The 27,544-nt window shown below is 39.1% G+C and overlaps 1 protein-coding gene across 3 annotated transcripts in view; it reads right to left on the bottom strand.

Moving 5' to 3' along the window:
- The window catches only part of unc5ca (unc-5 netrin receptor Ca), a 213,366-nt gene that overhangs the window by 59,047 nt on the left and 126,775 nt on the right, over positions 1-27,544 (bottom strand). The gene's annotated exons all lie outside the window — the stretch shown is intronic.

Genomic DNA, 27,544 nt, shown 5'->3' with positions numbered 1-27,544 from the left:
AGAAAGAGAAGATGTGACAGATATGGATGTGGTGCACGTTGTTTCTGATATCTCTACTTAACAAAATAATGCTACACTCAGTAAATATCAAAGACTTCTCTGTACAGATGTGTTTTAGCACTATTCATCCACTAAACTACCCTTCTATCCATCCTTCCATCAATTCTATTATCACTATTTTTCCATACTTTCTCTATGTTGCATCTCCAGTGTCCTTGTATTCAACCATTTACTTTCCTTCTTAGTTCTTTTCTACATCCAAACACTGTCAATAAACTACTGTCAGTCAGCAAAACCAATGAGGGCAAACACGTCTACCTTCTTTTAAAAAGTAATTTGAAGTCCAGCTCCAATTAACCCCGAGGAACCTTCTGCTTTATAACTTGCTTACTCTGGCAATTTCTACTGCAGTGTTGAAACAGTAACACACACAAAATAACAGTTGTGTGTGAATGTTTTGAAACAGGCCTTGAGCATATAAAACACTTTTTTTTTATTTATGATTGAGAACAGCTCCAAACCAAAGGTATTTTTTCTTTAAAGACACATTCTATCGGTGAAAGCAACTTTGTCACGTTAACAATTGAACGTTGTCTAAATGATTAGTTAAGAGAGCACACAAAAAAAATACACCATTAAGCAGCACCAGTCATTTGATCAAAAGTAATTTACATCATAGGGATTATGCATACATGTAATTGAATCTATTTGGCTGGTGTATAGCTTTGAGATTGTTGTTAAAAAAAAAAAAACAACAAAAAAACAAAACAAAGAATATCATTCCAGTCAGTAATGTTTGCTCCAGAATACAGTATGTGATCAGAACATTTCCCTGAAAATAGCCCCAGTCTTTGAAGTAGCCTGAAGGTTGAAGCATGTGAGACTGATGTGGTGCTCTGCTGGGCTCAGACAAAGAGACCACATGTGGTGGCTATACTACCACTGCCATCGCATCATTAGCCACAGCTGGTGTAAGTGTGTATGTGTGTTTGTGTGTGTGAATAGCAGAGGGTGGCTGATTGGATCAAGCCAACCCCAGGGGAGAATGTGTATTTGTTATTTTAACTCTCGCCCCCACATCACCTGTCTTTCTGCTTTATCCATGCACCACTAGACTCACACACACACACACACACACACACACACACACACACACACACACACAGAAAACAACACCCATAAACCTTTGGTTTATTGCCATGGTGTAGAAATGAAATAATGGCATTATACATGCCATTATGTGTGAAGATACTTCCAAAGCTGGTGGTGTGTGATCACTCACACAAACATACACACACACACACACATACACATGCACAAACACACCCCCCCCCCTTTGACACAATTGCACGTGCACATACACAAGATGTAGCCTTGCCCTTCGTTTCAACTGTAACAGGATTTTTAAAAAGGTTCAGGAAGAGTCCATCCTTCTTTTCTTTAAACAAAGAAATCAAATTGCTTTCTTTTCAAAGGGATAACGGCTTTGTCTGATCAATTACAAACTCTCTTCATGTATTCTTTCTGCTTGACCCTGTAACGACTGGCGAAATAACTAGCAAGAGGACTCAATCGCACAACTCAGAGACAGAAATCTTGATCAAAAACAGTCTTTACTTGCAAAGGTTCCATACACAGGGAGTCAGTCAGAAGATCAGGCAAACAAATCCGGCAAGGAGACACAAAGGCGAGGTCCAGGTAAAAAAAAAAATAAAAAAAAAAAGCAGAAAGCCGAGATCAAAAACACCAGGAGAACTACACACAAGGAAAAAGGCTGGAATGCTTGATAGTGGGTACAAAGATGAACTGGCACTGAGAGAGGGAACACACAGACTAAATACACTTGGGAGGGAAGGAAAATGAGGGGCAGATGTAAGTAATCGAGGTGGGGTAGACTAAAGCCGTGTCTCAATTCAGGGGACGCATCCTTCGAAGGATGTGGTCTACAAAGGCTTGTCCTTCGTAGACCGCAAAGGCCGAACCAAGTGTTGGTAAATGAGATGGTCTGGTCTACAGAAGATTTCCTATTTGCGTCACCAGCTGTTCCCGCCCTTACCTTTGCATCACCAAGCACCGCTCCTGTCGCCTAGCAACCTCGAAAGCTGCAGTTGACAATCAGGACACAGCTAGTAGAAATGGAACCAAAAATTTTAATTTTATTATTGTGGCAGCCCATTCAGGTCCAGCAGCACCACAAGGGACTCCCTGCTCAGCTGAACCAAACTAAACACATTTTCTAAGGCCTAATATCTATAAAATTGAATTTAAGACTTATTCCACTTCTTATGTACTTAATTTATGTTGTAAATAGTTGTAAAGACCGCTGTAAATGAAATAAACAATGTATTTAACACTTACTTTATTTTAATTTATTCATTCAATATTTTTTATTTTTCAACTAATCTCTCGAGTAGAAAGAAGAGCCTGTCCATTCTCTGTCTGCTGTCTTCTCCTCTGCCTCTATCTGCAACCTCATGTTTTCCTTCATTAGCTAAAGAAGCTCATTCTCTCTCTCTCTCTCTCTCTCTCTCTCTCTCTCTCTCTGCTCAGCTTTACACTTCTTTTCTCACAAAAAATAACCTCATTGACAGAGAGATGCAGTCTGTAATGTAGCTATTATAAAAATCCAAACTAAATCCAAACATGTAGCTTAAAAAAATAAAACTAAATTTAATATAGATCTGTTTATTTTAATACTTTTATATTTACTAAAATGTGGTGTATGTCTGTACATATAGAGCCCCAGAGGCAGCGCTGTTGTTCTGTCCAGCAAAAACATGAAGCTTCACTTTACATTAAGACAAACTAATGTGGCAGCTACAATTGTAAGATTTCATCTGAGACCAACATTTATCTTCCAAAAGGAATTACATCATATATCAAAATGCTAGAGAGACATTAGAGCCGGTGGTAAATCACCAAAGAGTTACACAGATCAGTTTATTAGATCATGGTCTCCCTGGAATGTTGACGGACAGTGGCTCCTCCTCACATGTCTGAAAATGTGGGGGCAAATTTCCAAACAGGCGTTATTTGGATAAACTGACTACATATTGTAAATCTAAATGGTTACTTTCTCGCCTGAAAAAATATTAAAACTTAATAAAATTGCAACAGTTCTACAGCGAAAATTACAACAGTTTAGCTTTGCTCAAAATCTCCGCCATATCTCTGCTGGTTGGTGCAAAATGCATTCTGGGATAGGTTGGGCCATGCAGGATCCATCCGTTGGAAAAAAAAGGCTGCATTTCTCAGCCACATTTGAAGGAGCCTTCGAAATGGGACAGCCTTGGTCACGCTGGTGACGCATTCGGTCTTCAAATGTAGCCTTTGAAGGATGCGGCCCCTGAATTGAGACATAGTTAATCCCACAGGCAAGAAACACACAAGGGCAGGAAGAGAAGTATCTCAATTGAGATAAGGAGGTGAGTATTTCAAAATAAAACAGGAAATGATGAATTAATGACAACAATGAAAAACATAACCTAGGGAGCGGGGCGGGACGTCACAGACCCATTGAGTGAGACATTAATTTGGCTAAAGGTACTGTATATTTCAAAGCTTGTGCCTCTGAATACTAGATACAAGTTTGTATTTCCCCAGCTTTAAATAATGCATTTGCTTGAAAAAGACTTTTTTGTACTGTTTGCATATTTCATTATATGTGTAGTGAGGAATGATTAATTCAGATATGTAAATACTACCATATGTTTTCTTACTCACAACTTAAGGACAAATGTCCCATCTCAAGCTGTGCAATATCACGGCAGAAGAAAAGTGTTATGTATTGCACAATCTATTGAGATATGCATCTGTCTTTGGCAGTGGAACAAAGGCTCGGATGCATGCTGTGCAAGATAAAAGTAGGCCAAGATATAGAGATATATATTCTCTTTTGTTGCACTGGAGAGCAGCACAAAATGTTTTGAAACGCAAAGCGTTGCTTCATATCTGTTACTGAGAGCAGGAACATCTTAGTCACACTGTGTCACAAAGAGAAACACAGTATAAATCTTGCAAAAGCAAAACAAATGGCAGACCACAGAGCAAGAAGTGAGATAACAAAGCAAAGAATATCTATGACAAATGCTAAAATATGACATGCTTTGTATAGCCACTACAAAGCATCTCATATGGGAGTTGATAACAGCACAGAGATACGAGGTCTATGGATAGAATCTGCCACTGAATCACAAGATTAATTTTTCTAAATAGCTACAGTCGCAAACATACACACACACATAATAATAATAATATGACAAAAAACAACATAGACCAGTTACAATAAAATCTGATTCTGCAATCAAGCTGTACTGTGTGTGTGAGAGCCTGTGTGTGTGTGTGTGTGTCTGTGAATCACTGAAGTGTTAATATGTTCGTCACTGAGGATTATCCCCTTGATTAGCTATATTATCTCGATGCCTATAAGACCACAGATGAGTGGGTTAAAGAGCTCTCGTTGTGATTACTCTACCTATGAGCGGATGGGGACTGAGTGTGCGTATTGTGTTTTAATAATCCCAACCTTCCACCTTCCACCCCGGGAAGCTTTGTCGCTTTATTTCATGGTAAGCTGAGACCAAGGTGTTGGACAGCAAAGGAGAGAGACAGTGAACTGATAATCAAGACAAACATCAATGGAGAGAAAGCGAGTGAACTCCTCTTTGGCAGACCACAGGGTTTTGGCACTGCACTTTTTAGGTTAAAACACACCCTCGTAAATTCATAACCCAGACACAATCATTTTATTTTTAGATTTATGAGTCAACATTTTGTTAACTTTAAACCATGATTGATAAAACAACAAAGTAAAACGACTGCATCTGAGTTATGAATGTGCAGCTTTACCCCCCTTACCTGTATGGTGTATCTCTCGCTGATTCCTCTCTAGATAGATGTGTTTTCTCCTTCAGTTCTTTTTTCCCCCTTAAACTAGACTAGCAGTGTATGGAATTGTATTAGCTACAGCTTGTGTCATTTTGGGTGCTACTTTGTGACCCCTTTAAAGGTCAGTTCTGTTAAGAAGTTGTGCAGTTGGTCAATGGCCTTAACAAGAGAACTCCTCCAATTTAGCATTGTTCTCCTATGACACTGTCATACATACAGTATTGTCTTTTTTTATTCCATGCATTCTTCTTCCTTGTCAAGATCTGCCGCTATTACTCACAGTGCAACTCAAATCGATTCAGTTGACTGTATAGTAGTTATCGTAGCCTTGAGCTGCTTAAAGCTAGGGCAGGTAATGTATTTTACAAGCATTTTTTGTTATATCTGTTGAAATTCTCTGTACATCCCAACAGCAATCAATAAATTACATGCTCTGGCAATAAAAAGAAAAAAAAAAGGTATCCAAGCTGCTGCAGGCCTGTAATAAGCCTGTCCAATCATTTCATTCAAGCCGGATAAAATGATCGGACAGGCTACCTGCCTGTCAACCTACCTACCTGCCTATCTGTGAACACTCTGCCCATGCACTCATGATGCATGACCAGGGGACATGACACAAGGACAGACAAAACAGAAAGTTTGGAGGCCAGGCAAGCAGTGGGATACTGACAGATAGAAAGTGATGGGACTGCATGAATTGCAGAAGGAGAGAAGAAAAAGATGGGAAATATCAACAGAAAGCAGAATGAAAAGCAATGTGCACTCATCGGACTATTGCCTGTAGTGCGGGGCAAACTGAACAGCACATCATGTTATTAACAATGCCGGAGCGAGAGACTTTCAATGGAAGTGAACTCGGTTCCCAGAAGTGAAAAGCAGTGATAGATTTTTATGCATCACTGCAACTTCAGGTTGGATACTGAGCCATCTCTACGCCCTGGTACTGCTCATCGCTCTGGGACTTGATTCAAAGCTGCGGGTCCAGCTCTCTAACGCACTGGTGACTGAGGAGGTTTTGGAGGCAATCCTGTTTACCATTTACTGTTTACTAAAGGTTGTTGTGCCTTGAGAGGACATTGTGTGTGTGAGTGAGTGCAGTAGTACTGCTGTGTTGCGTGTGTGTATGAAGCGCGTGCATATGCCTGTGCTTGTCTAGTGGGAGGGGCTTAGGAGAGAGAGTGTGTGTGTGTGGGGGGGGGGGGGGGGGGGGTATGATGTCACCCACTGATTTGCATTGGAGCTGGTTTGAAGCCCAGAGTTGCTGCTAATGGTCAAAGCCATATTTTCCCTTTGGAGCCAGGACCTTCCAAATAAGGAGTGTAGGGTGTTGCCTTTCACGCTCTGGAAATACGCCCTGCTACCTCGGACCGAAGCAAATGCTAGCTAACACTGGCAAAACCTGGGCTTACTTTAACTAAATTGTGCTAACAGGGCAGGTATCCTAATCAAGCAACATTAAAGTTACCTAAATATTGCAACGATAGTCCGACTCAGTGTGAGTCCCTGAGCTGGGGAGAGCAGCAGGTGAATGAACTGTCAATCACAGCTGTCAATCAACACCCACACGGGAGACATCAAAGCCTACTATAAGTCTTAAAATCTTATTAACAGGGCAATTATTTCCTTAATGACCACCAGCACACTTAGTAGAGGGCCCTATTTTAACGATTGAGACCATAATGACTTGTTGAAAAAAAAAAAGTATTTACTTAGTGTTTCTAGAGAGAAGTTGATGCTTTTTGAATTACAGTCAATTGGAGCCACTTTTTTCACATATTGTAGGCACTATTACTCCTCAAGACCTGTAAACATACTTTGATGTGTAAAATCAGTGAAGTTCCCCTTTAACTTGCATGTCAAAATGCATCAAAGTTAAACTAAAGGCATACACATGGATTTATAATGAGTGAATTCATAGTTTTTGGACTGGGTCAGCCTTACCTTTACACTCAGGGTGTAAAGGTGAGACCCAGTCAGTTAACCCTGTCCTCATCGTCCTCTCCCAAAGCTCACATCATAACACCCAGCTTCCTGCCCTTCCTGTCAACACACTCACACCTTCCTGTCGACATATGCACACACATACGCGCATATGCTTGTGTGATCATTTACCAAAAGTCCCAGATGTGTGTACCTAAGTGCACACGTGTGTCTCCTAATGCATCCTGTGACTGCACGTGGGTGTACACATGTGACTCTTTTTTTTTTTTTTTTAATCCATTCAGGTGCTCCTCTCTGTTGTAGGATGCAAATTTTGGCTGACATCACCATCAGGTCACAGTAGCTTACTGGTAAAGTAATAGACTGGCAATTGTCACGTTGGTGGTTCAAATAAGCTGTCAAGCGTGTTTTCGTCATCCATGGAAAATGCCTATCATATTGTTTGGTTAGTTTTCCATCATGTTTCGTGCAGAAGAGGACAATTATCAACATCTCCCTCACAGTAAGTTGGCTTTTTTTACAGTAGCATACTGTTAGATAATGGCTTATTTTTAGCTCTCTTTTTAGCCCTTTTTAGCATTACTGCCCATATATAATAAATAAAATATTAATTTAAAAAAGAAAATGCAAATACTGTACCTCAAAACGTTAGGCTACACATAATTTCAATTTAAATTCCTACAGGTAAAAGCAGTGGAAATTCTGAACAAAATTCAATTAAAAAGCCTGTAAGCTTTCAACAAGTCCTGTTTGAACTTCTACTGAATAAAATATCTTAACCTGAGTCATCAGCTTGTGACTGGTTTCAAAGGGACAAATTACTGTCACCGAATTCAATAAATATTCACTTCCAGAATTTTTTTTTTTATTGAAATACAGAACTGAAATCCCAAATGGGGAAGGACCTCCAAACCACATGTGAACACAAGGACCTTCTCTAGTGTCAAGTCCACACACAAGCCTCCTGAAAAATCCATTTTGTCCACAAAATTAACATTGGTTCTCTCCATCAAACTCAGCATTCTTCAAGTCTGCAGCCTGATACACTGTTACACTTTTATTAAATTAAAAAAACAAACAAGTTAGCTGTCTTAATCTGAAGGAATTATGGTCTTATGCAGTATGATCGAAAAATATGGCCAGACAATGGTGATTCTGAAGCTGAAGAAAATATGCTTGAGGCTGGGTTTAAACTGCCGATATTATGGTCTGTAGACCTGCACATTACCGCTACGCTACTATGGCCAAGCACAAATGCTAAGCAAAATTTCTGTCCTATAAAAAACAGAAGCGCTTGAAGCAATAACAAAGAATAAAAATTCAAATACAGCTCCATAAATGATGAAAACAGATAAAACAACAATAATGAATCATACTAAGCTATTTATGTGGTCCACATTTAGATAAACGGCTGGTTTTCTCCTGCCTCTGTGATAACAGTGTTGACTTGCTCCTGGCAGCCGAAGCCTGGGTTAAGAGTCACACATACACATGCGCATGTGCAGTCGCAGGATGTACATACAGACGTATGTACACACACACACACACACCTATGTGTTAGGAGTCACACGTGCAGATGAATGGCTGAGTTGTACTAATAACACAGACGCTATACGTGCGCACATGTGGGACTTTTAATAAATAATAACACATTAATAATAATAACACAAACGTATGTGCGTGCATCTTGTCCTCTGTGACCCTTTCCATCCCCCATACAGGCACAGGCAGACAGGCACACACACACACACCTGCCAGATGTGCCACACTCATTATCATTGGCTCTGACTGGCATCTAGAGAGTCATCGCTGTAATTGGCATGCTTGTTTCCATTACCAAACACTCACACATGCACGTATGCTCACACAGACATATTAACAGTACACACACACACACACACACAAAACATGCCAACCCAGATCTCAAGAGCCAGGTCAGTCCAGTCAGCAGAAAATAAAGCAAGACAGAGATAAAGGAGAGAGTGAGGACATTAAAGCAGGAAGGCAAGAAAGAAACACAGAGAGAGAGAGAGAGAGGATGCGAGGGTCAGAAAGAGAAAGATGAGAATGGAGGCATTAAGAAAAGACAATAGATCGAGCGGCAGAAGGCTAGAGAAATAGAGAGCAGTTGGGAGAAAACATATTGAGAGGCATAGACAGACTAGATGAGAGAGAGAGAGAGAGAGAGAGAGAGAGTGAGAGAGAGATGAGTGTTGGCAGAGCAGACCATCTATCTTTCTCTTCTGCTGCCATCAGCTTTCTTGACACAAACCCAGACAACTGACTATAACTGTGTGTGCGTGTGTGTGTGTGTTTATCAGAGGATAATACCAACAGATGCCACACACACACCTACACCAACACACACACACATCACCCACCTCCTGATGTGTAGCTAAGTAGAATAGTAATCAAGCTATTCATTAGTGCAGTAACAAAGGCCATTACTGGCTAATCAACAATCTTCAAACTCAATCGAGGAAAGCTAATAGAAATTTAATCCATCAGCGCACATGAATATGGTGAAGATATTGTGTGTGCGTGTGTGTGTGTGCGCGCGTGTGTATGCGCACTGATATTAGACAAAACAATTAGCTCATTGTGGTAAGATGAACAAAAGGACTTTGTTGTTTCAAACAATTACAGAGGAGTAACCATCATGGAAATAGAAAAAAAAACCCAACAACAAACAAACAAAAAACAATTTGTCGCAAATTGCTCTCCTCAGCATCAGATACATGTAGCACTTAAAGACTCTAAATGTATCAAATGAAATTACCGTGATACACCAGGAAGTGTCCTTTTATTCCTCATTTATGTGGTCATCTCAGAGTTAACACACAGACAGGTGCCATGGAAACATGCGGCTATGGTGGAAACTACTTAAATGTATTGTACAAAAAGCTCACCCAGTAGATACAAACTTGACCGTTGAGCATTTATTTTATTATCTATTTTATTTATTAACATTTTTGGATCTGACAGGCTAAAATTCAATCAAATTAGTGATCATTTTAGTTCAGAAATTTCTAATCCCGTCATTAGTATTAGGGATTGAAATACTCATTAACAGCTCTCAAGTGGCAACAGAGCTGCAGGAGTAATTATTGTTTATAGTAATCCTGGTGTGTTTTATGATAAGGTACTTTTGTAATCTGGAGTTTATATAATTTAATGGTAAAAAAAGTACTGTTCAGCCTCAGTGCGGTAGCTCACTCAAAACTAAATGAATGAATCCAGAATTCACTCTTTATGATGTGCTTCCTAAGAAAGCTACTTTCTTATTCACAGTTGTCTCATTGAGGAAACATCCTGATGGTATTCATATATCCTAAATGAATATGAATGTGACACCTAGTCACACTGAATTTGTTTGATACCACTGAGATATGTTTCTATCTGTATAGAAACTATGGTATCTTACCTAGACTAAACAGTTATATAATGCATCATATTTTAAGATTCTCCCTTACTACATTCAGATCTATTCTTCCTGCACATGTGTGTTTAAAATCCAACCTATTCCACAGAATGAAACAAACAACCGCCCTGTTACAGTATATGTAAGTTTTCTCACATAACCAGAAGCCCTGTAATTTGCACGAGCAAAAGTAGATACCATTGATTTGGGAAACCAAGCTGAAGTAAATGAGATTTGCGGGGAGAAGATATAGTGTGTGTGTTTGTGTTCATTCTCTTTTCTCCACACTGCCATGACTCTAGCTCACCTCAGTTCTTGGCACCTCCATACCTGCCAATTTATAGTACTGTAATAAATACAAATAGCTACATTTGGTGCCAACAAAACCTCTGGTCTAACTGTCCTCTCAACTTCAAGGGCTTCACCTTACAGATACCTCTACTGCAGTGATGTGCTCTTCCTCTACCCGCGCTTTCCTGTTAGTCATCCCTTACCTTGAGACAAACAAAATCAATCTTCCTTTTCATTCAAGCCATTGAGTTTTGGTCCCTTGCACTTGTTAGCATTACTTTTTGACTAACCCAGCTTCAGACATATTTATAAAAGAGTGTCACTTCTGAGTGAAGTTCACCTCAGATGCTTCAGAAATGAGTAGAGACATCGGACATTGAGAGGCAGGGACAAAGGGTTTCCATTTGAATTGCCATCAAATAACTGTGGCTTGCTTTAAAAAAAAAAAAAAAAAAAAAACGGTTCAGGAGTATGATAAGGGAGCTGACATTATTGACAGGAGGCTGTTCAACAAATACATAGTGGATAAACAGACAAAAGAAACAGAGAGATGCATATGTAAGGAGACAGATTGACAAAAGAAGATAGAAGAAACAGTCTAGACAGACAGAAAAAAAAAGAAAACAGACGAATTCGACAAATACAGCCCCAAGAAATTGATTGATATCCAGGCTATATTTAAAATTCTTCACAATGTCCACGCAGTAGCAAGGAACAGTTGTTAATGATGACCTTGCCATGAATTACATTGATTGTGTGAGGTGTGATTTTCAGTTACCTACAGTATATCTGTGCCGTTTCACTTCCCTGTCTTAATTGGCCATATGTCCTGGTGTTTCTGTCTGCATCCCCGCTACACTTGGGAGGTGATTAGGACAATCCTGCTGCCCACTGCTACTGTGGGGAATTTACAACAGCCACAAACCCCACTACAATACAATACATGCCAGGACTGGGCAGACTGGGCAGATTGTGCAGGTTAAAATAAGGTCACTGTGCATGTGCGTGCGTATATATAGGATGTAAGAGAAGTGTGCATGTGTATGTGTGGATGTCAGTGTGTGTGCATGCCAACATGGGATTTCAGAGGCTCTGACAGCTTAATTAACTAGATCCAGGCGAGTGACATAAAGACCCAATTAACCACATTGACATAACTGGGTCGCCATCGACAATCATCCCTCACTGATGTTCTAAAAGACACCTTTGATAAAAAGCAGTTTGGTCTCAAAGTCATACTTCCTATAACTTCATATATACCTCCTATAAACCAAGTAAAGTAAATCAAGTAATTGCTACAATGTGATCAAAAGACATATAGGCATCGCTTCATAAAACAATCTACAAAGAAAAGCAGATAACAGGCAAAGATACGGTAAAGATCATACCATGTAATACTTCCATATTGCCTAATACAGTATTCTGACTTATTATTTATACAGGTGATTTTTTAGCAAAATTGAATGTTTATACAGCAAAAAATGTAGAAAATGTGGACTGTAGCCTTCTATACAGAACTGTGGCTTAGTCACCATTACAGAGGAGAGACTTGCTGAAGTATAAAGACTACTTTCCATAGCATACATTCATATTAAAGTATTTAAAAAAAGAGAAAAAAATATATATACACCATATATAATCTACTGGATTGTGAAAGATAAGAGGAAGGAAAGAGGAAGAATTCTCTGAGGTCTTGTACATAAGAAGAACTAGGACTCCCAGTGTATGTTCTTAAAAGAGAGTCGCACCACAAGGAATTAAAATGTACTTGGGCATTGAGGGAGAAGCACATATATAAGAGATAGAATCCCCAATGTGCACCAGAGTGTGAGGAATAGCAGAGAGCTCTCCAAGGTGTCCCGCACAGACAGAACTGGGACACAGGAGGACAACCAGTTGGACTGGGACAGGCCTTCAGAGGCCTATTTATAACCTACTACTCCAATGCACCTTGGTACACTTCCAATGAATGATGCATAGCACGTACACATGATACATGGGTATTATTTTACTCAGCTGTGACTTGTACTTGTAAATGTCACGGTGTTGCATTATATCAAAACGCAGCATTTGTTTTGCAAGATTCAGCGCTGCTTACTTACTACATACTGTAGTATGTCCCTAAAACTAAAATAAGGTGACAAAGCTAAAAGTTCCCCTTTTTGCAATGTAAACTTATAAATAATACAAAGGAGAGGACGGAAGTAGAAAAGGGAGAACACGTGAAAGCAGGTGAGGAGTATGAGGAGAGGGGAGGAGAGGAAGAGAGGAGGAGAGGAAAGACGAGGAAGTTGTTCGGCACTAAAGGAGGTCACAGATGTACTGAACAGAAAGTCTGTATTGGCTTCTATAGGGTGAACACACACACACACACACACACACACACACACACACACACACACACACACACACACACAACACACACACCACACACACACACACACACACACACAACACACACACACAACACACACACCACACACACACACACACACACACACACACACACACACACACACACACACACACACACACACACACACACAGTGTTACCTCTGAGATTTAACACAGGTGCAGATGCTTCGGAGTGATCTATCAGACTCACCCTCTCATGTCAACATTCAAGAGTGGGGAGAGACAGAGAGAGGGAAAGATGGATGGGGAACAATCTCAAGAGAGTGTTGGATAGAGAAAAGGTATTTCCACGGCAACGGTAAAGGAAGGAGAGAAAGAGAAAGAGGGAAAGATAGAGAGTTAGGGAGGCAGTGATTATGGTGGAGGAGGATGAGGAAACAGGGAGTGCAAGCTAAGAGCAGATATCTGTGGGTGATCCATTAAAGCTAACCCGACAATGTCAACAAATAGGGAGAGGAAGCCTGAGAGGAAGGGAGAGAGGAAGACCGTGGAGGGAGAGAAAAAGAGAACGCAATGTAATGAAAAGGACAAATGAAAAGGTAATGAGGAGGTGCGGGAGACTGAAGGAGAGGGAGCACGATTTGGAATTTCCATACTATGTCAACAATTAGGGAAAGAAGAATGGCGGGGGAGCAGAGAGGGACTGAGGTGCTGAATGGAGAGAAAAAGGAATGGATAGACTAGATGCGGAGGATATACTGGGGTAATCCATTAGGCCCAACACTTGGGAAAACAAGAGAAGAAAAGTAAAAGTCATGTGAGGAATGCAGGGGAGAGAGGGAGGGAGAAGTGAAAGAAAATTAGTAGAAGACAGAAGGAAGTTGGCGAGGGTAATATTTTATCCTAGATCCCATGTGTCAAAACATGAAGTGTGTGTGCATGTGTTTTTGTCTGTAAGTGTGTGCGTGAGAAGAAAAAAAAATCCACCAGTAAATGGGGCTACTGCTAGTTTTCCCCAGCCCTCCTCTCAAGCAGCAGAGATCCAGGCATTATAGACTACCACCGTGGGGGATTGATAGATGGGCTGCACTTTGGAGACGTGGTGCAGGTGGTTGGTGAGCAGATGGGAAAAAGAGATGTGAGAAAAGAGAAGGAGGCAGAGAGGAAGGGCAGTGACGGTGAAAATGGAAGTTCAGAACACATGAAAGAGGTGGTAGATAGCAAAACATGAAGGCTGATACGCAAACTATGAAGCTGAGGGCAGAGACATCTATTAACAAAGAGTTGTGATATTGAATTTTCTGAAGCCTGATAATTCCAACCATTTCCTGACACACAGTTCAATAAAATAACATTGCAAGGTGAAAAATACAATTCAGCCAACAAGAAGGATTTTCGTTAAAGCTGCACATTTATTTCCAGGAAATAAAAATTGATAATCGCTGAAGATACGAACAAGTTGAACTGAAAACACAAGTAAAAAAGGATGAGAAGGAAATAAAGTTGTCCACAGTTAAAAGGTTAAACAAAACGTGACCAGAGGCGATTTTTCCATGACCTTTTTAAACTGTCAAAAGTAATGTCACATAGCATGATGAATCTTGATTAATTTTGGTTGCAGTTTCAATATTCACAAGTTTAATGTTTAACTGCAGTCTATCGTTTGTTTCAATAACTGTATTTTTAGAGGAAATTTAGGTTTAGGTACACTTGGTTAGATTTAGGGAAATATCATGGTTTGGGTTAAAATGATCACTTTGTTAAGGTTAGAGAAACATGTGGTGTGGGTTAAAGTTACTACTTCATTAAAGTTGAGTGACCTTCGTTGTCATTGCTACAATAACAACCATGGGGTTAAGGTCAGGAGGCGACCATGGTTAAGTTTTTTAAAAAACTGTCTGGACTGGCTGGAAATGTGACACGTGATGGAAACATGAAACGAACTGCAGTCTTCTGTGGCAAAGTCCGTTGTTGGGTTAATGCCTCCTACGAATTAGGAAAATTGTCAACTTATATACATGGAAATACGACAATGCTCTAGGTCATGATTACTATGGTCACTAGATGGCATCTGTCACTCAAAGGTAACTACATGTCATACTTGACCACCCACTGTGTCGTTTTTTTTAGTCTACAGTTGCAATTTTTACAATAAATTACCATCATCCTTATGTTTGTACTAAATTATTATTCTCTACTTGTTAGATTTTGAGCTTTCGGCTGAGGAGATAAGAGGGAGCTGAGGAGATTCTTGGTTTTTAAACACATTCCATTACAGATCACTGAAAGTATGATGCCTGAGGTTTTTTAATGTACTGCAAATTGGGATGCTTGTGGAGGAGACAACCAGGTAGCTTTGGGGGAGAGAACAGGGAGGCACTGAGACATTGAGAGGAAAAAAAGGCAGGCCTGAAGCTCAGGGAGCAAATTCATTAATTCTCTCTGAGACATTAGACTTTAAAGTTATGGACTGTTCATTATTTTTTTTGAGGGTGGCCATCTATGGTGACCTGCTCATGTAAAATTCAACTTTTTCACTAGTATGTGCCAGATTAATGGCTGCTTATAATTAGATATTTCTACCAGTATTTGGTTGGACTGGTCTATCCATAACATTTTTAGTGAAAGATGAAAGAAATGCATCAGCATTTGTAAACTACAATAAATGAGGTAGCATGTCTTTACTCATAGCCAAACTTACAAGTCATTGCTTATTAATTTTGTTTGAGAATCAAGAACTGATGAGAAGAAAGGAGGAAAAGAGGAAAGTAGAATAAAGAGTAAATGAAAAAAAAGATAAAATAAACAGACAAACAAATAGAAAGACAGTCAGAGCTCTAAAGATGAAAATGGGTCAGGACTGTGATAGGTGATAACTGGTGGCTGAATGGAGCGTGAAAAATTAAGAGATGACAGTTTGAAGTGAGAGTGTTGAGAGGACAGAAAGTTGAAATGAGACCCTGGGCTCCAATCATTAGAGGAGGATGCAAAACTGAAAACATCCAAATCCACTCAACAGCTCAGACATGTTGGGGGAACATTTCCCCAAACAGACGTTGACCTAGTAACAGCTGGAATCAGAATCAACACCTCTAATATCACCAGGGAAAAAGTTCAAAAAGGGAACATTTTCTACTTGTGAGAAAAAATTGGAAGTTAGAAAGTGAAAATATTAAACTTGTTCTCTCCTCTGTTCTAACATAGCATGGTGTTCTAGTCTGATCTGCAAACCAGGGAATGTAATAAGGTAGTATTTGTTCTAGAGGTATTCTCAAACATAAATATTTCATAAGAGCTAACTAAAATACGATGACATTGATGCAAGCTGTCAGACTATTCAAACATAAAACTATTAATGTTTTCATTAAATTTGGTTGCTTTATTACTTTATTTATTTAAACATAACTAAAACTATTGGTATTATTTGACAGAATGTTATCGCACACACACTCATTGTCAGGATTATTACATAATGAAATACTGAAACAAATTACTTTTACAACTAGTTCTACTTTACATTTACTACTGCAACTGCTACCACCCCTGCTATAAGTACTACTAATAATGATAAATTCAATGCCTAAACTTAAGCAGGCACAGAAAGTGCCCTTGAGTGAGATTTTATAGAGTTTCCTCAAGTCTTTAAAGGCGGTGTTGTTGCCTAACTGACTTCCCTGGTTGCTGTGAGCTAGTGCTGAAATGATTGACAGGTTGTTAAATTATAGAACAGCCCTGTGCATGGTTACGGGTCAATGCGGTAAAAGTGTTGAAGCCCTTTGTATCTGTGTCTCTGTTGCTTTCTTTATTTCTCTGGACAGTGATGTATTTTGCCTTTCCTGCTGAACCCTCCAGTTCACTAAGTACTTTAACATCACTAATGGCAACAACAGAAGACGAGAGAGGACGGAAAGAAAGGTGAAAGAGACAGACTCAAAGAAGAAATAAATAAAGAAGGTACAGATGAGAAGAGTGGAAGGAAATTCTAAGACACATACAGCTAAAGAACAATTTAAGTGTTTCAGCATTATGACCTAAAAAATCTATAATGTCTGAATCATCTTTGAATAAACACTCCTCTAACAAGTTGTTCCATGCACCCAAGCGACTTGTCCTAATTGGATTTCATTTTTAGATCTTTCACATATACATTTATTATACACTCACCAAGCACTTTATTAGGAACACCTGTGCAATCCAAAGAACAGCTCTGCCATAAATTCTACTTTTACGAAGCTTATATATTTTCAGTTTTTGTTGATATTATCAGAAAGGTGAAGATTCTACTTTATGTTCATTATTGAAGTGCTAGTGGATGGTTGTACTGGAGTGTATTATATTGAATATTATTATGTTCCTAATATTTTGCCACCCTTATGTATGTTCATGGGGTGGACAAAATATTATGAACATTTTTCAAAGTATACATAATATATAAAAAACTGAAAATGTATGAGCTTTGTAAAAGTAGAATTTATGGCAGAGCTGTTGTATTGGATTGCATTAGATTGTACATGTGTACATAATGAAATGACCGGTGCGTGTATGCACAGTAATTACAGTCAAGAATTCTGATTTCTTGGGGTCATCAGAAATTGTGCCTAGAGCAATTACATTAATTTACTCGGAGGTGTGTGTTATTGGTTTTATAACAATGGGTTTCTCTTCTTTTCTCAAATGTCATGGTCAAGGTAATTTTCTCACTCCGTTCTCAGTAGGACAAAGATGTGTGTCCTCAAGTCTTTCCGTGTTTTCACACACTCAGGGTAATTAGCAATTTGATGTACTGTATCTCTCTCTCCTTCAAATTCAGTTCAGTTTTGTCAAAGTATTTTAGTAGTGTAATGTAAAAATAATGCTTTTTAATTCAGAAGGTAAAAAATGAAAACTTGAAAATGTGAAAACCTCTTCAACTTAATTTACCCATGAGTGCTGTCAGTCAATGTAAACAGGGGTCATGGTTCAAACTAAACTGTACAAAATCCCTCATTTAACTCACGTACATGTACAAAAAACAACATATTTAAGTTTCACAATTCTTGCTTTTTATGAAATATTGCTACTTATTTACTTTAGTACAAAACACAGACAGTAAAACCTAAAAGAAGAAAGCTTTTTTTTGGTGAACATTAAAACAAGTATTAAAATGTGTTTGTGCATGCATGCACAGTACATATTTCTGTTAAAAGTGGTAAGCTAACCCTTTTAGTACTTTTATAACACACAGTTGTGCATGCACAGGCATTTGTTCTAATGTTTCAACGTGTGTGTGTGCATATGTCAAAGCTGATTCACTGCACAGTGTAGGAGTGCTGATGACACTCCATAATCATTAAAGCATGAAGAGGCTCTGAGCTGATTGGGGGCATGCTAATCCTTTTTAATTGACTCTCCAGCTCTCTAGTGTTATTAAAATCGCCCAATAACAAAATCAGCTTTGCTTTATTAGCCGGGTCAGCTGAACTATTGGAGACCTCCCTGTTTGTTAGTGTTGTATTTTAGTGAAGGATATACAGCTGGGTAAAGATGCCAAGCAGCAAGAACCAGAAATCTGGATGTAAACACGAAAAGATGCCATTAGGGTGAAACAATATATCCTAAAAACAGTCCAGGGCCAAAGTTCAGTGCAAATAAGGGAAATATACTGTATAACCTTCTAGTTTTTTCAGCATATATTCAATGTAAATATTTGTAAAGTTTATATCATAAATACATATAATATTGTCATTATATGGAGCCAACAGTGTTCAGCTACTAAAACCACCTTTTCCAGTAGCGTAATTAACCTGCCTTGGTCTATACCACATCTTTGAAATCACTATTATGCATTGCTGTGCATAAAATTGAAGGTTTTACTGACAAAAAGACAGATACCATCATGAGCAGCATATTCTTTCTCTATGGTTCCCCAAATAATTACAGGAGCATCTTATCACTAAGTGTTGTACATCAGTCTCTGCCAGGTCACACTTAAGTAGCCTGCAGCCTTCTACCTTTGAAAGAATTATGCTTCTGAAATCAGCAAAGCATCAATAGTGCCGAGAGTGTCTTGGCAGAGTGTTTGATAAGCTAATGTTTCAATACAATTCCAGGATGTAAGAAGTATCATGGGTTAATACAGCTCAGCAAAAATGTAGTCATATTTCATTTCACACCACTGAACATTTTAAGTAGTCTTGAATGCAAGACAATAATGGGTTATACAATCAGACAGTGGAAGATCACATATCATTACAACATCTGACACACTCACCACCTGATAATGTTATCCACACAGTAAAATTTATGAAAAAATTAATTGTACTGACAATGACCTCTTTTAGTAATTCACTGAAGACTACTTGAATAGTGCCACTGAATAGTGTAAGTGAAGAACAATTAATTGGTTGCAATTATTCGAAGGACTGGCTTATTAAACTTTTTCAGTCTTGGTCCCAAATGAGGAATTTATTGTCCCAGTTGCTCCAGTAGTTAAGCATATAAAATAACATTGCAACTCTTGCCATAAGTAGAGTTCAGAACTATTTTTAGGTGCTCAATCATCTCATAAGTAAGTTTCTAATGTTTTTTTTGGATTATAATTGATATTCAATAAGAAACTCTTTATAGATGTTACAGACTCATGTGCACAACTTTAACATTTTCAAAGTTTCTTGTGGTCCTACAAGACTTACAAGGTCTAACAACTTATAAAACTTGACAGAATAGAGCAGAGTTTTATTTTTGACACTGTCGCACCCTGTGTCAAAACAGTGTGTTCATTCATCCATGACAACACTGTCAGGACTGCCGAGGGCAGCACGGGTAGCTGCCTGACAATGCAGTACACTCTACACTGTCATGTCACCATCAATCCACAGCTTTGTCTCAGAACCACGTCAAAAAGACAAGGGACGCAAGGAAGATAGAGAGTCAGCGATAGTGACAGAAAGAGACAAAGAGAAAAAAGACCATTGAGAGAGAGGCAGAGTCCACAACAATGTGTGACAAAAATAAAAAGACGTAAACAGAGACAGAGCACCAAAAGGGACAAATAGAAGAAAATAGCTGCAAGATTTCCTTGTGGGTGCAGAAAATCAGTGATAACAGTCAACAAATAAGTATTAATTTAAAAAAAACATAATGAAGGGTCAACAACATTTCAACACCAGCACATTTAATAGTCTTTCCATGTCACTTCAGGGCAGACATTAAAAAGGAAGTGTTAATTGCTAAGGCGAACTATCCTATATTGTTTGCCAAGCCTTTGAATAGGTAATGAAAGGGAAGAGAGAAGGTGTTCCTGATTTGGGGGGTGTGGGTGAATCCACACAAAGTCCTTCATTATCTCCTACCCTTACACTTCAGAGTCAAGCACTCACTCAACCCTCAGAACACTGCATACACAAAGAACAAAGTCCTATAGTTTCAAAAAGACTCAAACTTCACAACCTGCCCTTGATCCAACTCAACCAAATAACTACATACCTATTTCAAAATTACCATTCATCTCCAAAATTCTTGAAAAAATCGTTGTACAGCAGGTGATTGAAGGAAACAATATTTTCAATGAATTCCAATCTGGCTTTCACAACCAACATAGTACAGAAACAGCACTACTAAGAGAGGCAAATGACATCCTCATGTGGGTCTGCTAACCAAAACCAACTGTAAATCCCACATGACAACAATCCTTGCATCCCTTCAGTGGCTCCCCGTAAAGTATAGAATAGACTTCAAGATACTGCTTATCACATACAAGGCCCTACATGGTCTTGCCCCTTCATACATTTCCAAATTTTTGCATTCTTACTTCACCTCTGGGCCACTCAGATCTTCCAACCGAGGTCTCTTATTTATACCCTGCCTCCTCCGCATATCCAAGGGTAAGTGTGCTTTTGCTGTTAGGGCCCCATCCCTCTGAAACAGTCTCCCTCCCTCTGTTCGATCAGCTGAGTCTGTAAACAGCTTTAAAAAAATCTCAAGACCTATCTGTACCAACTTGCCTTCCCTGTAAAGGGGCTTTAATTTATTTTTTGTATATAACGGTATATGTATGTTGTTTATTTTTCTGTATCTGTATCCTGTGCAGCACTTTGTAACTTTGTTTTAAAAAGGTGCTATGTTAATAAAATCTTATTTACTCAGACCACAGTGAACTAAAACTACATATGATCACTGGCCTGCATACTTCCTGTCCTCTCTAAGCAGGGAAGAAAATAATGCAGGTTGAGGTTGTCAGTTAAGAAACAAAACACTGGGCAAAAATATGTAATGAGAAGCTTCCCTCTTTGGAATTTGATTGATAGTTTCTTTAAATGGCCTAGATGGTGTAAGCAAATGTACAGTAAGTGCTTGCAGTTACAGTCACTGTGAGGGCTGAAATAGGAAAATTCTTCCATGTGTGACAAAGCCAAGATAAACATGTGAGTTTAGGCTTTTCATAAAAAAACATTCCAGTTATAAACTGCAAACAATGCATGCATTCTAAATTTACCATTACATGAGAAAGAAAGAAAGAAAGAAAGAAAGAAAGAAAGAAAGAAAGAAAGAAAGAAAGAAAGAAAGAAAGAAAGAAAGAAAGAAAGAAAGAAAGAAAGAAAATGCAAGAATAATTTGCAAACAAATATATATTTGAATTTCTCTGTCTAGACAGAAGCAGTGATTGGAACTAATTGTAACTGAACTGAGAAAGAGAGCAACATATACACTGCAGATTTTGAGTGCATGAAGACACAGACAGAGAAAGAGAGAGAGAAGTCAACATAAAGTAGCGAGGAAGTCTGATAGCTGATGCTGAGATTCTGCAATGGAAAACACACATTTCCAATGCAGTTCTGCACAGTCTGCTGGCTTTGGAGTGGGATCTGACTAATGCCTGAATTTACTGACATGGCTTATCACTGGATGGGCAGCCTCCCAAGGCTCCTAAAATTACAGCTAACACTAGATGTATAATTCTAAATGTATCATTTTTTGAAGTGTGACACTACCCTTTTGAAAATACAAAGTGGTTATAAAAGACTGCACTGGTATACACTGTGTGAAAGCAAGGCAAGGCAAGGCGCATCTCAACAACAAGGCAAATCAAAGTGCTTTACATAAAACATGAAAGGCATCAAGATAGAATGTAAAAGCAACACAAGGCAATATAAAAAGGCATTTAATACAATAAAAATGTGTTAAATTGGAAATAAAAATAAGATAAAATAGAATAAGAGATAAAACAGGAGAGTAAAAGTTCCAGTGCAGTGTAAGATATTAATAAAAAGCCTGAAATTTGATTTTAAAAAAGGAAATGGAGAGATAAAGGATACTGTATAGGAGTTGTATGTGTGCAAACATGTGCGTGCATCTGTGTGTGACCACTTAGGTCGGTGAACACACATCGTTAGATAATGATCATAATCCTTCTCTACATCCCTGACATCCTACCACAATACATTAACCACCAAAATATCAGAGCACACAATGCAAAAGCTGCTCTTCCTCAGCTGGCCCATTTGTAAATTACTCTGCAATGATAGACCATCACAACAGCATTTTAATAATCTTAACACCATTTCAATAATTCACCTAGGCAGTCAGAATAAAAAAAAAGAGATTGCTGACTAATCTGTGGATTACGGTGATGATTTCTGACAGAGGTTGAGGATCAAGGTAAAATGTGATGGGAGATGAACCGTGGGGCTTACTATGCTAGCTCAAAGAGGATTAAGGTAAGGATCTATTGGGGAAGCAGCATTACATAAATTGTTTTTTGTGCACAGAAGCACATATACACACCAACACACTCACACAGGTACAAAAACATATACACAAGTGTTCCTTTAGAGAACGGCCAGGATAAAAATGACTTAAATTCTTCTGGTGCAGCAGACACACCACTTTGTAAAGCTATAAGGAAAAATCCAGTGCTTTATTAAATATAAACCATTTCTTATTAAAATGGTTTATAGATGGAATTTTTATAGATATTATTTATTTATAGATGGAATTTGGAACTAACCCTAACCCTTACTGATAGCATGTTCTGGCTAAATACATGTTTTGGATATATTCAGAACTTGTGAATAGTTTATTATTTTTAAAGACAGAAGCACAGAACATTGAGCTCTCGTGGGATCTAAAAGGGTTTTAAAGCTAAAGGAATTCAATAGATCTGCTTTATCTCTGGAGAGAGTAAGAGAGCATTTCTTATTTGTTAGACAGTTTAATTCACACTGTCACCTTCACTGTCCATTTAAAGCACTCCACCAGCACCAATGTTATAACCTCCAGATAGATTCTGCTAGTAAACGTCATCATATGACACATTAACAATGGTGACTGCAGGGACTGAAATGTACTGTGTGTGTGTGTGTGTGTGTGTGTGTGTGTGTGTGTGTGTGTGTGTGTGTGTGTGTGTGTGTGTGTGTGTGTGTGTTTGACTGTGTACAGTATACTGTATGAGTGTGAGAGCAAGGTAGCCGTTAGCGTTTTGCCCACATCACACCATGCCACTGATCCCTTCTGACAGAAAAGTCTGCTGTGATTTGCATTACAAAGAGTCATTCACGCACACAGAGGCACACCCATACACACACACACATTCACACTCTAATTCCTAGTGGTTAACAAAGAAAGTCAATTACAAAAAATTACATCAACAGTAACTATCAAGGAGGTTAGAGATCAAATGTATACGTGTGTACGTGTGAAGTGTGCCTGTAGGTAAAACTCCTTTTTTTCGATTGCTGGCTGTGGTCAGCTACATAACAGCAACCTTGAAGCTGACAGCTGAATGTACGTCTTGCTCAAGGACATCTCTCTATGCCACCATGGTACATATAAGAATGATATATTGTGAATTCATTGTGATGAAAATATAAAAAAAAAAATTACATAAACTTCTTCAAACAAAACGCCGAAAGTACGTGACTTTCATATATAATTTATCTTCTGATGCGAACAATTACACTTAGACAGACGGTGTACATGTTGATCAAAATCCATTATCCAAGTGAATAACTTGCACTAATCTAGGGTGTGGATTGAGTGGTCAAGAATGTGACAGGATCTTGACCAGGCTCCAGACACATATCCAGTTACTGTCTGACACTGTGTGTGTTTATATGCGTGTATGTGTGAGTGTGTGTGTGTGTGTTAGGGATAGACACGTGGAAGGCCTGTCACCACACACTGATGTGTTTATTTCACTGCAGCTGGGGTAATCACTCACACACAGAGACAGACACAGACAGGCACACACACAAATATTCACATAGACACCCACACATACAAATCCATAACACCACCTGCTATGTGCAGTCTGGCCTTTGGGGTCACTCCTACTCTTTGGGTTTCAACATAAAATATATTCTTGTTGTCAAACTGCTGCCTCATTCTGCTGCCTAATGAACCTTGAAACATTTGCAAGGAAAATATACAGTCAGGTGGACTCTGGTCCACATCTGTATTTCACAAAGCTACTTAGTTTAAGTGGAGTTTCTAAAGAAACTTTGATTAGTGACTCTTTATATCTAAACCAGAATCTTGACTGTTTGGATGACCCTGAGCGAGAGAGGTGCTTCATAAATATAAAATGTTTACAGTAAACCAAACCAAACTAAATTTAATCAAACTGGGAGTATTTTTTCATCAAAAGTGAAGAGAGTGCTGCACTTGTTGCAAGTTCTCTGAATTCACCGTCTGTGTCCATAAAGCCTTTCCTGTTGAACTACTGAACCCTCCCTGCTGAATACAATAGCTTTCCATCAGCTTTTAAAGGCTTTCTATCACAGTCTAAAGAGATTTAGATGTTTCTCAAGGATTTCACAATGCCTAAAATTGTGTCTCTCAGGAGCTTTAGATTGAAAGAGAGAAAGAAAACACGCAAGAGGAGACTGACTGATGACAAGAGCTGTACTGCCAGGGGAAAGTGAAAAGGAAATAATGGAGCATTGATTGGTGAACACATTTCTCTGCAATCTCGGATTGGTTTGACCCTGACCTCTCAAGGCTAACAGTTGTGCAGCAGATAAAAAAGATCCCTGGATAATCTGTCCCTTAGTGTACGACTTGTCATGCTTAAGAGTGTGTATGCATGTGTACATTTGTGCATTTCTTAACAGCTGGATCTGCATGTGTATCAGTGTAAATGTACACCCATCTCAGTGCATATGTTGGCATGTATACAGATGCTGTGTGAATATGAATTTAAATGTGAACATGTGTGTGTGCGTAAGGACTCAAGGCTTTGGTACGGCATGCTGACAGCCACGTGATGCCAGCTGGGCATTACTATGTGGGTATCACATATCAGGGAACCAACCACATCACATTGACAACTTTACAACAGTCGTCAACTGGTCGACACAGCAACCTCAACCACTAATATTAGATCGTTTTTAGAGAGGTCATAGGACACCAAAACGAGAGCTGTCAGTCAAAAAAAAAAAGTTGTATGCATGTGTGTGGAGGAGAGAGCAAGCAAGAGAAAGAGGAAAAAAGGAAACAGAGCATGTGAATGGAAAGGAGAATGGGCATGATAAGAACAAAGAGAAATAGAAAGTCAGAAGAGATAAAAAAAAAAGAAAGCGAGGGCTACAACCTGAGGTCATCAGCAGGTTTTAGACCTAAATCCCTCTAATCAGCTTCAGCAGACAGGGGAGACAGACCAATCCATTTGCCCTGAGATCCCATTATGACAGGAGAAAGGAATGGAAAAGGTAGCAAATTGAACACACTCAGAAAATAGCTCTGGGTGTCCATGTATGTGTGCATGTGGCATATCCCTTTGTGGTTGTGTGTATGAATGTGTTGTATTCAAACAGGTGTCAAAATGCGGTAAGAAAGCAGATAATGTTAGTAGTAATGAGTCATTAGTTAGAGATTTGTCTCCAAGATTAAGAAGCATGAGTTGCATGTGCGTACGTGAGTGTGTGGTGGAGAAAGACACAAAATGAGGGAAAAAGAGCCACCGTATTTGTGTGTGAAGGTCTCTGCCGTTCCTACGTTAAACCGATGTCACAATTGAACCCATTTATTCGCTTGATTTCCCTCAGAAGATGAATTAGAGATTTCTAGAAGTGAAAGACTTGGGGGCTAGAAAAACAGAGCAGGAAAAGATCACTCTGTTATTTCCTACCAGTCCTCATTCTGTCTCATTCTTTTTCTCCTTCTGCCCCACCTTCATCTTTGCCTTTCCCCCTACACTCTCTCTCTCTCTGACTTTGTATGCTGGTCTGTCTGAGCACCTCCTTCACCCCCTATCCTTCAGTTTCTCTCTCCCCCTCTCTCTCAGGGGAGCTGTGTACTTAGGTGCAATTGAAAATGACTATCAAACCCTGAGGAGCAAAACCTGATTCAGAGACTCCTTATCCGGTAGCGCAGACCTCTCCAAGTGCTATACTGCTCTTCCCAAGTGACCGACTAAATGAAATTATGTCTTTTCATCCATTCAGGTGGGAACGCAGCCAGATGAAACCAGGGAAGTAAAGAACAGTCTGAATTGTAAATGACATTCTTCACTGTAGTTAAAGTCCTCCGGGAGTGGAGGTGACATGGATGGCTCTTCCAAAGTGGATGTTTACTGTGTGACACATTTGATGAGCGAATAAATTGTTGATGTGCTGACAATGTACTTATATATTAGGAGTGCTATGTTGTGATAGTGTGACTATGCATGTGTTTACCACAGTGCTTATATACTTGAAAGCCACACCTGTTCAAATTGCTAGCATAGCCAGGAACCTCTGACTCTCATAAACTCGCTCATAAAGTCTGGCTTGCTTATCAAAGTATCCTTGGGCACGACACCAAAGTAACGGCTTAAATGGCCAATATGAATGATGTACTGATTATACTCTACACTCTGCGGAGGAAAAAGGAACATGGCAGTATTTTTCAAGTGAACAATTCCTTTCATGAATTATCCTAGTTATGAGTTGGATGGCACAGGTGCAGTTGGAGAGTCAGCAGTGAAAATGTAAAATATTACAGTAATATAGGCTAAAACCTCTGTAGTCAGTGAGATTTTCTAACTTGTGCTGCAACTCAAATTGGCTCTCTAGGGACATTTAAGTGTAAGTTTAAACTTTGGATCTTTGGATCAGTGTTACCTCGTTGCAGCAGGGCTTTTAAAAGCAACTGTCACTCAAAACAGGATTCGGGCTGTTTCTCCCTGTGACAGTTCAACATGAATGTTGAATGTGAAACCGTGCCTCGTAATTCTGACAATATGTCCGTTATTACGTTTTTATTCAATTCATTGTTTATTTCGTTTACATAGATGGACATTTAGCAAGATTCCTGTTGGAACTTTTGAGACGTATTAGTTTTGGCTTTAGGCATAATAGCAATAAAAGGGGCTATTTAACCAAATTTATCAAAATGGTCGGGACGCTTTTTCCATACAGCACACCCTCCAACCTCTGACAGCATACTGGAAAAGAGTGCACACACCGATCAAACCACTCTGCTCTGCTGTCTGTCAGTCACACTTCCAGGCAATTTCAAAAAGTGTCACATCTGTAATAGCTGACTTTTCTTTGGCACTTTCACTTGATGATTTCTATTTTTACATCTTTTGACATTCTTTGCTGTCTTTACTCTACTATCCCATCTCTTCAGTCACTCCCTCACTCCGTTTTAGCAGAGGCTTCTCTTAACCTCTCATCTTGCCTCACATCT

Source organism: Thunnus albacares, chromosome 2 (genome assembly GCF_914725855.1).
Source record: "Thunnus albacares chromosome 2, fThuAlb1.1, whole genome shotgun sequence".
In the NCBI taxonomy this organism is placed as follows: Eukaryota; Metazoa; Chordata; class Actinopteri; order Scombriformes; family Scombridae; genus Thunnus; species Thunnus albacares.
This window is presented reverse-complemented; position numbering and strand designations above follow the sequence as displayed.